Source organism: Talpa occidentalis, unplaced genomic scaffold (assembly GCF_014898055.3).
Source record: "Talpa occidentalis isolate TD23 unplaced genomic scaffold, MPIMG_talOcc4v2.1 talOcc4.16, whole genome shotgun sequence".
NCBI lineage: Eukaryota > Metazoa > Chordata > Mammalia > Eulipotyphla > Talpidae > Talpa > Talpa occidentalis.
In genome coordinates, this window is record NW_023601653.1 from 2,766,229 (window position 1) to 2,780,737 (window position 14,509).

The following is a 14,509-nucleotide window of genomic DNA, read 5'->3' on the forward strand; positions in this document are numbered from 1 at the left end:
CCCGCCCCCGGAGGCCCCGCCCGTCACGGGTCAGGCCCCGCCCCCGGCCCTTGAAGGCCCCGCCCGCCTCCGTCCAGGCCCCGGCCCCCGGCCCCGGCCCCCGAAGGCCCCGCCCGCCTCCGTCCAGGCCCCGCCCCCGAAGGCCCCGCCCCCTCCCTGGCCGGGCCTGGCCCCGGCGCGGGGGCTCCTCTCGGGCCTGGCCGCGCGTGGAGCCCGGGGGCGGGGCCTGGCCCTCGGCTCCGACCCGACGGGACGCGCTGCGGAGTCGCCGCCTGCCCTGGGAGGCCGCCCAGCCCGCCTGGCGCGGCCGTGAGTCCAGCCGTGGGGATCCGGGCGGTGGCCAGACCGCGTCCACAGCCCCGGCCGCCCCGGGCGGCGTCGCGGGGAGCCGCGGAGGCTCCGCCGGACACGGGGCGGCGGACCCCCTCCCTGGCGGCGCCCGGGGCCGCGCACCCCCGCGCGGGGCTGGGAGCAGCGGCCGCGGGCGGGCGGCCCGGGTCCGCGCTGCCCCCACGTCCCGGAGCCCCGCCCCCCCAGGCGCGGCCGGCGTCGCCGCCTGCAGGAAGCGCGCGGCGGCCCCGGGGAGGCCTCGCTCAGCCCTCGGGGAGGCCGCCCCGCCCCCCGGCCGGGTGGTGCCGCCACCCTCGCGCGCTGGTCAGCCCGGGCGGCCCGTGTCCAGCGTTCCTGGCCTCAGCATCCCCGGAGCGCGGGGGCGGCGGGCGCGCGACTCCTGCCGACGCACCGGGTGAGAAGGGCTGAGAACGTCCCTCCTAAGGCCTTTTTTTAAAAAAAAGATTTCTTTGTGCATGCACACAGGAGCCGGCGCGGGCCAGAGGCGGGGGCCAGGGTTCCCGGGGCGGGGTCCTCCCAAGGCCCCAGAACTTTCTCTCCCGTTTCTGTGCTCGGTTAGGTCCTCTGAGCACCAGAGCGGAGGCTCCTCCCCACAGGGGCGCTCCTGGCGTCGCGGCCCGGGGAGCGGGGCGTCTGGTGCCGGAGCCTGCCGGGCCGGCTGCTGGCTTCGCACCAAGGTCGCGCGCCGCGGGGACGTTGGGGACGGCAGGGCCGCCCGGGGGCTCGGCGCCGCCCCCGCCCCTCTGTGGCCCCGACCTCACCCCAGCACCCGAGAGTGGGTGTTTAAAACCCGGTGAGCGCACTTGGCTTAGGGTCTAGACTTGTTCGTTGTGCCGAGAAACGCTCAACAGCCGTCCTCACGCGGCTTTGTTTTGTCGCACTTGGATCCTAATCATGAAAAATTTACGTTTCTGAAAACGGTTGTACTGTGTCCGCAGGGCGGGCCTGGCGGGGGCCGGCCTCCGCGCTGCGTCTAGTGTCGTGTTTTTGAAGGGGTCTTGCGCCTACCTGGTCCCAGATGAAACGCCACGTGCAGGGGGTTCCCTTGTTTTCACCCTGCCCCTGTTCACCCCACTCCCACCGCTCCCTTCCAGAAACTTCTATTCAGTTCTTAGGATTCTTTGGTTCATTTTAATATTTTAATGTGCCTGTGGACAACTGTCCACTTCTCTGGCCCCAGAGGGGCGGGTGGTGTGTGCGGGTCCCACCAAGCGCTTTTTCCACCTTCACAGACAAGCACAAGGTTTCCCATTCTCTTTCTTTCTTTTTTTTTTAAATAATAAATTTTATTTTTATTCCCATTCTCTTTCTTACGCCGTGTGACCTTCTGTTGTGTGAACACGCCCCATTTCTATTTTCCTGTTCCTCTATAAAGGGAAAATGACAGTTTCCCCCCGTTCTTTGATTTGCAACAAGTCGTACATGCAGTGATAACCCAGGTAGACTCCCCAGGGGTGGGAGAGCAGAGCCAAGCACATTCGTAATGTTACTAGACGTTTCTGTGGTGCCCAGACTGTCCCGGGTTGCACCCCACCCTGTGCCACAGGCTTGTGCTTCTCCTGCCCGACAGACCTTTTGAATGGTGTTGATTTGGTGGATAAGAAATTGTATCACGGGGTGTTGGTGAGTAAGTTATCTTTTCTTATAAGTGGGCCTAATCATCTTTTTATATGCTGAAGGACTATTTGCATTTTAAAAAAATGAGCTGGCTTTAAGTATTTTTCTCCATATTTTTTCAGTTTTCCCTGATTTCTCAAAACTCTGAAATATCAGTTACAGATTAATTTTTCCTACGTGACGACTTGCATATTTTTTCCCCAAAAACTTACCATTTGACTTTTGAACTTATTTATTACCATGCAGGTTTTTTTTTTTTTTTTCATTTTTTATGTGGTCAGTCATTTCTTATTTTACTTCTCGATTCTAGACCCTGCAAGTTCCTTGTTATGAAGTTTGGGGTGAATGGCTTTGCAGCAGTGAGGTGATGGGACAGCAAAGGCCTGTCAAAGACCCTGGAAAATTCTTTGTTAACTGAATCAATATGAAAGACTAAATACTACACAAGCCCGGGGAGACCGGTGTACCTCAGACAGTGCGTTTTTCCTTTTGGTTCCTTCAAGTGCCCAGGAGAGTGCTTTAGGGTGTCTGGGGGTCTCTGTTCTCCAGTTTTTTGGTAGCTGCTCTGCCATAAAGGTCAGCCTTTGGGAGGTATGGGGGGGTTGCTTCTATTTCATTTTCAACCCCCTGGCGGGTGTCGTCACACAGAGAACACAGGTGCACGCTCAGTGACAGGCGCCCTGACAAAGGGTGACCTGGGTGGGCTCAGCCTCGGGACAGCTCCCCAGTCCCCGGCTCCCACAGCCGGGGACCCCGAAATGCCTTGCATGGAGGATGGGAGAGAGTGCTTCAAGATACTGAGGCTCAAGACTCAGCAGATGTCTGGCCTGGGCGGGGAGGAGGATGAGGAAGAGGGGGCATGGCTGCAGGCAAGGCCAGCTGAGTCCTGCTGCCAGGGCCTGGCCTGATATGGCCATGGGCACATAGAGACTTGAACGCCTACAGCTGTGGGGGGCCGGAAGTGCCGGCCCCTGCGGTGCCCTTGTCCCGTTGCCAGTGGCTTCCGAGTGAGCAGGATACCCCAGGGCAGCTGGCAAGCCCTCTGGAGCTATTTGAAGCCTTTTGCAGACACCCCGTCCCTGGCTGGCAGCTAGCCTAGCCCTGGGTGCCTCACTGCGCAGTTATAGGGTTCATCAGGACCTGCCTGTCCTCAGCTGAGTTGGCTCCCAGCCTGTCCTGCCTGTCCCCCTGCTCTAAGACACCCCCAGCCCGGCCTCCCCTCCCCCTCTGAAGGGGGTTGACGGAGGAGAGGGCTGTGCTCTGTTTTCCTCCTCAACAAACTAACCCCCAAATCCACAGCATGCCTTTTCGGGGCACCATGGCTGCTCTCCCTGTTCTTTTGCCCCGGATCCAGTCTGCACAGGCTGCGGGGCCGCCAGCCTTGCCTCGATCCCAGCCCCTCGCTCCCAGCACAACAGGCCGAGGCTCCCAAGGGCATGCAAGTTCAACCTGCCAGGTGCCAGGTGTGGCTTCTCTAACTCGTCGGGCCTGAGTGCGTGACCCAACAAGCTTTCTGCACACACATCTCAAACCCCCTTTTCTTCCCTGGGTCACCCGCCCTGAGTCAAGAGACCTGAGGTTCAAAGGAAAGCTGATAGTTGTAGCAAGATGCCAGTGATCATTTCCAGTCTCTGCTTCCTTACTGGCCCCGGGCAACTCCTGTTTGCTAAATGAAACGGGCAGAGATCAGGGCCTCCCTGGTGGCACAAGGGGTTAAGTCTCAGCGCTATCCAGCTGTCCCGGGCCAGGGAGCTGACCCACATGTCGCAGCAGACCTCTCCTGTGGATTTCAGCAGGAGGATTTCAGTAGATCCGCCTGTTCTGCTCCCCACTATGTCTCTGGTGAGTCCTCTCATCCCCTGCACCTCTGGCCTGCGCCCCAGCCATGGATGCATAAATAAATAAAATAAATCTGAAAAAAACGAAAGAAAGAATCTGGCAGAGATCAGGGCTGCCTGTCTCTCTGGAGCACAGCAGGAGGGGCTGGTGTAATCAGTCCTGAGGGAGGGAGGGCAAGTGTGGCCTGTGGGGGTCCCTTTGAATCCTAGTTCTTTCCTGCCCTGGGGCAGAGATTTGGGCTGCCCCATTGCTCAACAAGGCCTGGGGGTCCGCGGGGGTGGGGGACTCCCTTCTCTCCTCCACGTGGCCACCGTGGCCACCGCCAGGTTCTGACCACCACCAGCTGCTGCTAACCAAGGTCTGTCGCTGGGCTTCTGTTCCTCGTTGCAAGGAATTTCCTTCTGGGGGGGGAGGTTGTGTGGACAGCCGTGTGGCCATTTACAGTCTGACAGTCTCCAGGCTGCAGGCGGCGAGACCCAGAGACTCTGGACGAGCCCCAGCGAGCGTTCTCATGCCAGCGCCCGCGCTTGCAGCTGAGGAAAGCGGAGGGTATTTTAACCTGTCCCGGGGCGTGGGGCAGAGATAGGGGGCGGGGGCGGGGGTGGGGGTGCTTGGATTAGACCAGATTCTCCAGCCACTCACCACAGCCCCACTTTGGCGGGTTTGGAGGTACAGGAGCTCACGGAGCTGGGGATGGGGGGGCTGCCGAGGTGGGCACGCGCTCCATCTGGGGTTTACAGTGAATTCAGTCAAAAGGGGGAAAGACAAGGGCACGACCTGGGGCGGCGGGGACCTCCGGACTGGCCCCACCCGCGCCCCCGGAGGACAGTGTGTCGTGGGCGGGCCTGGAGCACCCCTGCCGGCCCGCGCCTTCCCGCAGCCCTCGCCCGCGCCCTCCAGCGCCAGGAGGGGACCCGGGCAGGGCCCGAGAGCGTCTGGCCGCCCGTCCCTGCCCACGTAGGCTGCTACTGGTTTGGTTTTAATTTCAAGAGAAAGGGGAAGAAGGACTCGTATTTGTTGTGTTTTCCGGACAGTTTGGCTCCAGGATCACTTCAGGGTCCGAGTCTGAAGATGGTCTGGCCACCCCACAGTCTGAGGGCCATTGTGGACAAGTACACGTGTCGCTTTGGAATGGGGCTTCGCTTCTGCGCAGAAGACAGACGCATAGTCTGGTTTTGTTTGTCTTTTTTGTAAGTTGTTTCATCTGTGCTTTGATTCATGAACCTCTGCTTTTTTTTTTTAAGATTTATTTATTTAAGCATACAAGAATGGGGGGGCGGGGTTTACAGGCCTGAGGTGGGGTGTGCGTGTGTGAGAGGATTCACCAGAGACAGAGCGGGGAACAGACCAGGCAGACTGACAAAATATGCAGCTGAGGGGAGCAGCGGGTGAGACAGGAGAGGTCTGCCGCACCCTGTGGGTAGCTCCCTGGCCAGCCGGGGATCGAACTGGCGCTGCAGAGGCTGCAGACAGCTTCTCAGTGCTGCGCTCAACCGCCTTTGCCACCAGGGAGACCCCTTGAACCTCTGCTTCTTAGGCCCCCTAGAGAGCCCCAGGGCCCACTGTGAGATCAACAATGTCCTTAGAATACCCTGGACTCACAGGTGGGATTGAGGACGGTGCATTTATTTTAGGTTGAATTGATGGCATCAAGGGCATCCTGGATCTTTGCTTAGTCTGAAACTATCTCCAAGTTGGACTAGCGGTTGATAGATTAAGGTTCATCAAAGTAATGTAGGGACTTCTGAGTGTGACCCATTTAGTGATAAGACACTTTATCTGCATCATGGAAAATAACACGCTTACTGGCTGAGCAATAAAGGGCCAGATAGGAATTGATTTTACCTTCCTCCTCAGGCTCACAGCATTGACAAGCTCTGGCCTCAGTCCTTCCTGTTATAGCTAAGGACAGCACCTCTTCTGGCATTTGGAAACCAAGAACAATATGTCACCTGAATGATAAACCTTCAAATAATTGAAGACAGTTATTAATTAAATCTGCTTCAACCTCCTTTCTTCCAACTGAATCATAAAAACCTTTAATCTGTCTTTATCTGACGTGTTTTCGGTCGGTCTTTCTATTTTAGTTTTTTAAAATCCATCTACAAACATGAAATGGAGACTGCATTACAAATAATAATAATTTTAAAAATGCTCACAAAGAATGTGCAAGTTAGTCATCCCAATGCCATGTTTATGCGCCTCAGCTGATGGCGTCATCTTAGAGGCAGCGCGAGACCCGGTCCTGGGGGAGGAGTTCACGGCTCTAAGTTTTAGACTAAAACTGTGAAAATGTTTACCGTCAGCGCCCTCGCCATCCCCCGCTGCACCCCCATCCTCGACTTGAAAACAGATTGGCTGTTGCCTTCATGGCTGTTTCCCAAAACTGTTCTCAGCCAACTAACATCTGCAGTTGAAATAAAACTTTGCTGGGGCCTCCCTGGTGGCGCAAGGGGTTAAGCACCGCACTATGACGCTGTCCGCAGCCTCTGCAGCATGAATTTGATTCCCGGCCCGCCAGGGAGCAACCCACGTGGCGCAGCAGACCCCTCCTGTCTCCCCGCTGCTCCCCTCAGCAGTGGATTTCAGTCAGTCTGCCTGTTCTGCTCCCCACTCTGTCTCTGGTGGATCCTCTCACCCTCCCGTGCATCTGGCCTGTCCCCCCACTACACACACACCATGTGTGGTTGGGGGAGTAGCTCATAGGATGCTGGATCCTTCATTCATTACCACATTCCCGGGACAGGTGCCCACTCAGTGTGTAAATAAACCTGCCTCGAGCTCTCTGTGCTTTCCCTGGGACATCTGGGCATCCCCTCGGTACCCGAGAAACCTTCTGCAGTTGATAATCCCAAAAGGAATCATGACAAGAAAGCCAAGGTTTTGAATACCGCACGTGAGGTCTGGTTGCTCGCCCGTCTATTACCCGTTATTTGTCTCCCTCTGCTGGAATGGAAGCTCTGCAAGGTGAGCTCTTCGCTTGTGCTGACTTGCCAAGCACCGAGCACCCAGTAGGCCTTCGATGCACCCGGCACCTCGTAGACCTTTGAGACGGAGCCGAGAATGAGTGAGTCACGGCCAGTGGCGCCGGCTCTGCCAGCCTGGATCAGGCTTCTTCCTGGATCAAACCGTGGGCCTGGGGCACGTTTATTCTCTGAACTTCAGTGTGGTTTTGTATTGGGGGTGGGGGAGACAGAAGGAGCAGGAATGTACGGGATTGTTGATTTCACTGAAAAGTGACTTATTACTTCAAACATTTCAGCTGGAATTCGTGGATCAGAAATTCTAAATCTTGGGTTAGGAGAAATTCCTCCCGAATGGAGCGGGGAGCAGGGCATATTCCTAAGGGGGCCCCATGCCCTTGCATGGCCCTGCGGCCTGTGTGGAGGCTTGCGAGGGTGTGTGTGTAAAGCTTCAGGAGGAAGGTTGAGACTGGCTCTTTGCTCCCACGCGCCATCCTGGCCCCTGCTGCGGGGCCGCGACTGTTGTTGCCACCTTCAAGGTGCCAAAGTCCTTTTCTCCTTTGCAGCTTTTCAAAGGGCAAGGTGGGGGCTTGGTGACCGCTGGCATGATCCTCTAGTCCTTCCTGCAGCATCAGAGGCAGGCCAGAGAAGAGGGGGCGTGTTTACTTAGGACGTGGGTCGTAGCTCTTCTTTCCAAAGACAGCGCCTCACGTGCTTCTTAGCTGCGGAGCAGCGAGCGCAGGCTGCTTTCTGCCGGGGAGCTGAGCCGCCGGCCACGGGGGCACGGGGGTTTCAGCGTCGCTTTCACGGTCAGGCTCTGGCGTCCGCTCGGCAGGCGCACAGGGACGCCTGAGGATGCGGGCCATGCAGGTCCTGACTCTGTGCCGAGCCGCCCGCAAGGAGCAGGATGCCCAGTCGCCCTCTAGGCGTCTCTCCTGGACCAGGCCCCATGGATTCTTGCTTTGATTTTTTTAAACTTTGGAGGAGAAGAAAAAATTTTCTATACTCTTAAAACTTGCTGGATTTATGTGAAAATGTCATTTCCCAAACTGTGTGTTACGAAATGTTGGTAGTTCTAGGAAATGTTGTTATGTGTTCCTGATCTTAAATTTAGGTTAGCATTTTTTCCCCTAAAATTATGGGTTTATAGAAATGTTAAACCCACATTTGTAATTAGTATTATTATTACATGATACTCGTCCTTTAAGAAATACGGCACCAAGCCCTAGGATGCAAGGAAATAGCATGAAAGACCACTTGGTGTGTGAACTGCCTGCCGGATCATGCCGCATGGCCTCACACGGGCAGCATTTACCAGCTCAGCACTTATGTACCTGCAGCCCGAGTGCTGGGTTATATTTTTTCTTTAAGACCTCACCATCCAATCAGATATTCAACCGACACCCAGTCTTCATGGTCTATGAAACATCAAGCCAGGGGCCTCCCTGGTAGTGCAGGGGTTAAGTCTCAGCACTATGAAGCTGTAGCACTTGTTCAATTCCCTCAATCCCCGGGCCGGGCCGGGGAGCTACCCACATGGCGCAGCAGACTCTCCTGACTCGCCCGCTGCTCCCCTCAGCAGTGGATTTCAGTGGATCCACCTGTTCTGCTCCCCACTCTGTCTCTGATGAATCCTCTCGCCCCCTGCACCTCTGGCCTGTACCCCAGTTCTTGTATGCATAAATAAAAGAAAATCTTTTAAAAAATTTGTAAACACACATCAGACCAGATTTAAAAGCTCTTGAAACCTTTAGCAATTGTTTAAAACAAGTTTGCATGCAGACCTGACTTGCTAGACCCTGTAGCTCTCACATCCTTGGTTGTGCAGTCGGATAGAGGGGTGTGACCCCCGCAGGCGTGCAGGGCCTAGTGGAAGCAGCACCCAGACCTGTGTTCATGGTTAGGTCTGTCGCCAACTCCGCCTGTGGTCCCTGTGCGCCCGCTCCCGTGCCCAGGAGGTGAGCGCTGGCGGAGAACTCTGCAAAGAGAAAATGAAAGGGACCCAAACCACAACTTGGCGGGGAGCACATGGGGCTGCCCGGGCCGTCTGTGGGTGACAATTTTAAACAGTTTGACCCACATTTTCTGTCTTTCACCATTTTAGGCAGAAGGACTCTGGAAAGTGTTTCTTTTGCATGAGGATCCATTTTGAATGTAAAACTCACAAAAAGGACCTCCCCGCTGGCGCAGCGGTTGAGCGCTGGGCTGAGAGGCTGTCCGCAGCCTCTGCAGCGCCAGTTCAATCCCTGGCCGCTGGGGAGGGTCCCACAAAAAAAAAAACAAAAAAAACTCACAAACATCTGCTCCTGACAGGCTGTCCCTGGGCCGTGGCGTCGTGACTCTGTGACTTTTCCCCCCGGTGTTTACTAAATAGCCCGCAGCTCGTGGGGGGAGCCCAGCTAGAACGTGCGCCTCCTGGTCTTAAATTCAGGGTTGATGTTGCCTCCCCGAATCTTAGGTCCAGATCTCAATATTCTGAGAAAGCTCTCCCGGCAGAGGCCACTGGGTAAGAGGCGGTCAAAAGCATGGTTAGGAATCCTCTGGTTAAGAAGGCTCTTTAGCTTCCAAATAGACAAATATTGACCGTGGGGTCTCGCCACAAATCTCTCCTTACGCTGGCTTACAAGTTTAGTGCATGAAAGAAAAATGTCTCTCCCTGAGCGTCCTGCTGCACGACAAGTCTTCACTCCTCTGTGCAGCTGGAGAAGCTGGAGTTGTTTACTTTGGCCCTCCGTGTTGCTCCAGGAAGGTGGAAGCATCGCTTGGTTCCATTCTGCTAGACAGAACCGGCCCAGATCATCTGAGGGACCCGCTTCTTCACAGCCGCTGGCTTAGTTTCAGGTAAGATTCTCAAGAGGTCATTTTGCCACGACTGCATCTGTCACCCTTTGTTTAGTGGGGACTTTTAGCGAATTCGGACTGGCTTTCCCCAAAGGGTCAGACCGCTCAGATGGCCGGGCACCTGCCTGCGGCCCGGGGTCGCCGCGGATGCCGCCCGGCTGGTTTGCGGGTGAGGCTGGCGGGGCTGCCTCCAGGCTCGCCTCTGTGGCTCCCGCGGGCTGGAATCGCCGGTGCCTTTTTTTTAAAGAGGAAATTTTAAAGCCTGAGAATGGGGCGCTCCCTTGGGAGCTGCCTGCTGGTGCCAGCGTGGGGCCCCAACCTCAGGTCCTCAATGGGGTGCCAGAGGCACGAGGCGCTGAGAGCAAAATCCAGCGCCCCGGGCACCCGGGACCCCGCGGGCTGCAGGGCCGCCGGGGAGAGCAGAGGAGCCTTCGGAACCGAGAGGAGCAGGGGCGAGCGCGGAGGGCAGCTGCGGGGATCGGGTCCCGGGAGACCTGGGGCGTGGGGGACCCGGGGCGAGTGAGGACGCGGAGCTGAGCTGCGCTGGCTCTCGCTGTTAGGTGCTCTCCAAAGGGCTCTGATGTGCTTGGCTGAGCTCCGGGAGAGGCATTTCTGATTGTCTCCCACCGTCCTCCCCGTGCCAGGGTGGCCCGCGGTGGTGCCAGGGTCTCTGTACCCGCGGGCAGGACACGCGGGGCGCAGACCCCAGAGGCGCCCTCCCCGCGCTTGGCCTCCCCGGCCCAGGGCGTCAGGGCACAGTCCACTGCAAGTTTAGACGGCTGGAAAGAGATGAGCTGAACGGCGCTGAGCTCCCAGGCCAGCCTCTGAGGGTTTGGAGGGGTGTGCTCCGATCTGCCAAGTTCTCCCGCCACACACACTGTCCCCCACCTCCAGGGCGGTGCTCTCCACGCCCCCTCCCTGCCTGAGTGGCACAGCCTGGGTGGCACAGCCAGGCACCTTCTGCCCAGGCCGGGCTCACAGGAAGGGGGCACTTGCCTGTTGCAAGCACCCTGTGTAGCTGGTGGAGAGCCCTTCCTGGAGGGGGTGCTGAAGGCTGAGGCCGTGGGAGATTGGGAAGGGGCGGGGCAGCGTCCAGTCTTCCTTGAAAGGCCAAGTGCTGTGACCATCCATCCTTCTAGTCCAAAGGCAGATGCCGGTGGCCTCCTGCTTGGCGGGGACAGCGTGGGCGCCCCCTGGAGCGATGGCCAGTGATGGCTGAGTCCAGCGGTGCTCAGACCCTGCGCCCCACGGAGGCAGCCGGCAGCTGGGGAGGCTGTGACCATTTAGGACAGCGAGTCTCTGTCATTAGTTGGTATAAGGATCAAACTCAGGTTCCACCAGGTTTTCTAAGGTGAGCGCTTTTTCAGAGAGAAATAGACCTGAAAGGAGGTGTCTGGGGATTTAAACTGTCTTCAGTCTCTTGAGAAACCGCAGTGTAGAAAGACTTATGGGTAAAACATAGCGTGGCTGCCGGCAAAGGCCGGGGAGGGTGGGCGGAGGGCTGGCATGTGTGCGGGCCCGGCCACGGAAGGCGGGTCTGAGAAGGCGGTGAGGACAGCTCAAGGAGAGGGGCTGGGGGTGGCTGGAGACTCTTGGGAAGGGAGGCGTCGTGGTACTGGAGGTGTCGGGGGCTGGACAGATCCCTCACTCATGTCTGCTGGGACCTGAGATCGCAGGCGAGCCGGGGGAGCTGGCCCGTGCCCCGCCTGAACAGGTGGGCTACATGACAGCTGCAGGGCGCTGCCTCACCCCTTGTTTAACAACCTGCCCCACCAGACTGACCAAGGCACCCCACCTCAACAAAAGGGGCTATTACGGCGACCTAGGTCTCACTGAGCCAAAACACACACCACTGGGTGCTGTTGAGACATGTGACATTGGAAGAAGCACAGAACCCACCTAGACGTGCCCCGCTATCTCCGGGTCATGAGGTAGTCCAGGTCATAAGACAGGCCAGCTTAAAACACTGTCCCTCTGCCATGCCCTCTCGTGGTGGACGGCCCCCTTCAGGCCTTTTCCTGGCTCCCGTGGAGAGCTGGCCCAGTTCAGCCTCTGTCAGCGCAGCCTCCCTGGCGCCCCGCAGAATTCTCATCCAGCCGTGGCTGCATGTAGTCCGTCTTGCTTCCTTGCTCAATTTTCTTTCCTTCTTTCCTTCCTTCTTTCTTTCTTTCTTATTTATTTATTCATGCGTATAAGAACTGGGGTACAGGCCAGAAGTGTGGGGGGTGAAAGGATTCATCAGAGACAGAGTGGGGAACAGAACAGGCAGATTGACTGAAATACACTGCTGAGGGGAGCAGCGGGCGAGGCAGGAGAGGTCTGCTGCACCATGTGGGTAGCTCCCTGGTTGGGGATCGAACTCGTGCTGTAGTAGCTGCGGATAACTTCATAGGTTGTGTCTTAACCTCTTGTGCCACCAGGGAGGCCCCGTTCAATTTTCTTATGAGAGGTCTGAACCTCCACAGCCCCCAGGTTAGTGGTGTTGGCAGCTGGGATCTTAACTCGAATTACCCTGTCACTAGCCAATGAACTTCAGCCAAGTCCACATTTCCACCGCTCCCTTTCAGCCAATAAAATTTAACTCCTTTGCTCTCCACCCAAGTGCCCAAATCTATATACTCTCATTCCCTTTCTTTTCTTTTCTTTTCTTTTTTTTTTAAGATTTATTTACTTATACATACAAGAGCTGGGGTACAGGCCAGAGGTGTGTGGGGTGAGAGGACTCACCAGAGACAGAGTGGGGAGCAGAACAGGCAGACTGACGAAATACACTGCTGAGGGGAGCAGCGGGCGAGTCAGGAGAGGTCTGCTGCGCCATGTGAGTAGTTCCCTGGCCTGGGATGGAACTTGACTGCAGAGGCTGCGAATAGCTTCATAGATTGCGTCTTAACCCCTTGCGCCACCAGGGAGGCCCCCTCTCATTCCCTCTCTTAACCAGGGGGACAGATTTGGCTTTATCTCCTGTCTCCCTGCCCATTGGTGTGTAATAAAGCTTCTTTCTTTTCTCAAAGCCCTGGTGTCATGATAATCTGGTCTAAGCAAGTCAGTGGCGAGCTCATTGCTCGGTAATAAACCCACAAGAATTCCAGTGCAGCCACCTCACAGGCAGGACCAAGCTTGGTGCACTATCCACGAGGGACTCAGACCTGCCCGTGACCGGGAGAGGAGCCATGGTGTCTGCTCGGCCTCCTGCCTCCCTCCCCAGCCTCCCCTGGGACCGCCCCACCCCGCTCACATGCCGGAGTCACTCTGCTGACACCTGCTCTGACGCCCTCTGCCCGGAACACTTCCCATGGTTGGCTCTTCGGGTCACTGCTTCAGTGCCACCTCCTCCGAGAAGCTTTCTTGGCCTGCCCTATCCAAGTAGCACCCTACCATCCAAAATAATGCTGCCCCACCGCCGAGCTGCCCCCCTCGTCACCCCCAGGGCCTGTGAATAGATTTTGTTCTGTGACAAGGGGGAATTAGGGCTGCAGATGGAATGAAGTTTACTAATCAACTGATTTTAAAAGAATGCGATTATCCTGGATCATTTGGGCAGGACCATGTCATCATGAGGGGCCCGACCTGGAGCTGGAGAAGGCAGATGGTTCAGAAGCAGGAGAGGGCAGCGTGAGAACAACCTGGCCACCATGTGGGCTCTGAAGACGGACGAAGATGCCAGAAGCCGAGTGTGGGCGCTGTGAGTAGCGGGAGAGGCCGGGATACTTACTGTCCCCTGCAGTTCCACCAAGGAAGTCAGCTCTGCCGTCTCCTGCATCTTACTCGGTCACTTTTGTCTTGTGACCTCCCAAACTGTCAGATAACCGCGCTGTGTTGTGGAAGCCACTATGTTGGGGGCATTTGTTACAGCTGCCGCCAGACGCTCCCACAGATGTCAGCTTCGGTGCCAAACCCAGCGACGCCCTCCCCACCGCCTCAGTCACGGCAGCACCCCAACCTCAGCTCCCGCACCAGGGACCCAGCAGCAAACCAGACATGACAAGCCCCTCTCTCACCCAGCCTGCCTGGCGAGGGGCGTGATGAACAAACCTAACAAGCAGGTCCTGTTGGGGATGTGAGACGGCACCCCAGGAGGCGGGGTGCTGGGCTCTGGGCAGCGCGCTTGCAAATGACTTGGTCGCAGAGCGGGGCACGCGGGCACGGACTCCAAGGGCCAGGGAACCCAAGTCTCCAGACCTCCAGGTCTCATCGTGTAACAGGGGGGTCCCCAGGAAAGGGGGAGGTTCCAGGTTCCCTGCCCCACCCAAGGGAGGGTGGAGCTGAGCAGGAAGAGGAGAAGCTGCAGAAGAGACTGAGGAAGGAAGCAGGATGGAGCCAGGAGCCCTGGAGGAGGCGCGTGGAGCCTAGAGACACGTGAAGAAACTGCGCTTGTCTTTTGGTCGTGGACTGGGTGACACAGATGTGGGTGAGACCCGTGGGGAGGTGACCATGGCAGCTTTTATCTGGATGTTGATTTTGCTCTTTTCCTTCCGGGCTTGTCCGGTTGTTTGTGACCCTTTTCTGTGGGTCCCCACTGGAAGATGCTTTAGACTTGGGGCAGGCTTTGGGGCCTTGCTCTGCGCCATTCCCATATGGATGGACTTTTACCCACGAGGGGACGGGTCACTTTGGGTGCTTCATTTAGAAACTAGACTCTTTGCCTCACCTGTATTGTTTCCTAGTTTTTATTAAAGATCCTTCCCATTAAAGTCTCCTATGTTTTGTGTTGATGCGGCGGATGGCAGAACCCATGTAGAATAGGCAGGTTTGCGGGGCTTGGGCTACCCCTCTCCCTGTCCTATAACAATCGGACTTCCCTTGCAAACGCAGATTCGAAGATTAAAGCACTGAGACTTCCCAGATGGCGGCGTGGAGCCGGAAGCCCGCGTGCGGGGCCGTCTACCCGGCCGGGCGCC

General features: G+C 57.1%; 1 long non-coding RNA gene across 5 annotated transcripts; it reads left to right on the plus strand.

The window, feature by feature from the left end:
- The first annotated feature begins 290 nt into the window (after positions 1-290).
- On the plus strand, positions 291-14,417 carry LOC119247186 (uncharacterized). 5 transcript variants are annotated; one of them, XR_008552109.1, is made up of 4 exons: positions 656-745; positions 4,842-4,997; positions 9,516-9,611; positions 12,623-14,417. It is a non-coding gene; the product is annotated as an uncharacterized LOC119247186 (long non-coding RNA). The 5 variants fall into 5 exon arrangements; XR_005125654.2 differs by lacking the exons at positions 656-745; positions 4,842-4,997 and adding an exon at positions 291-309; XR_005125655.2 differs by lacking the exon at positions 4,842-4,997.
- Positions 14,418-14,509: the final 92 nt, after the last annotated feature.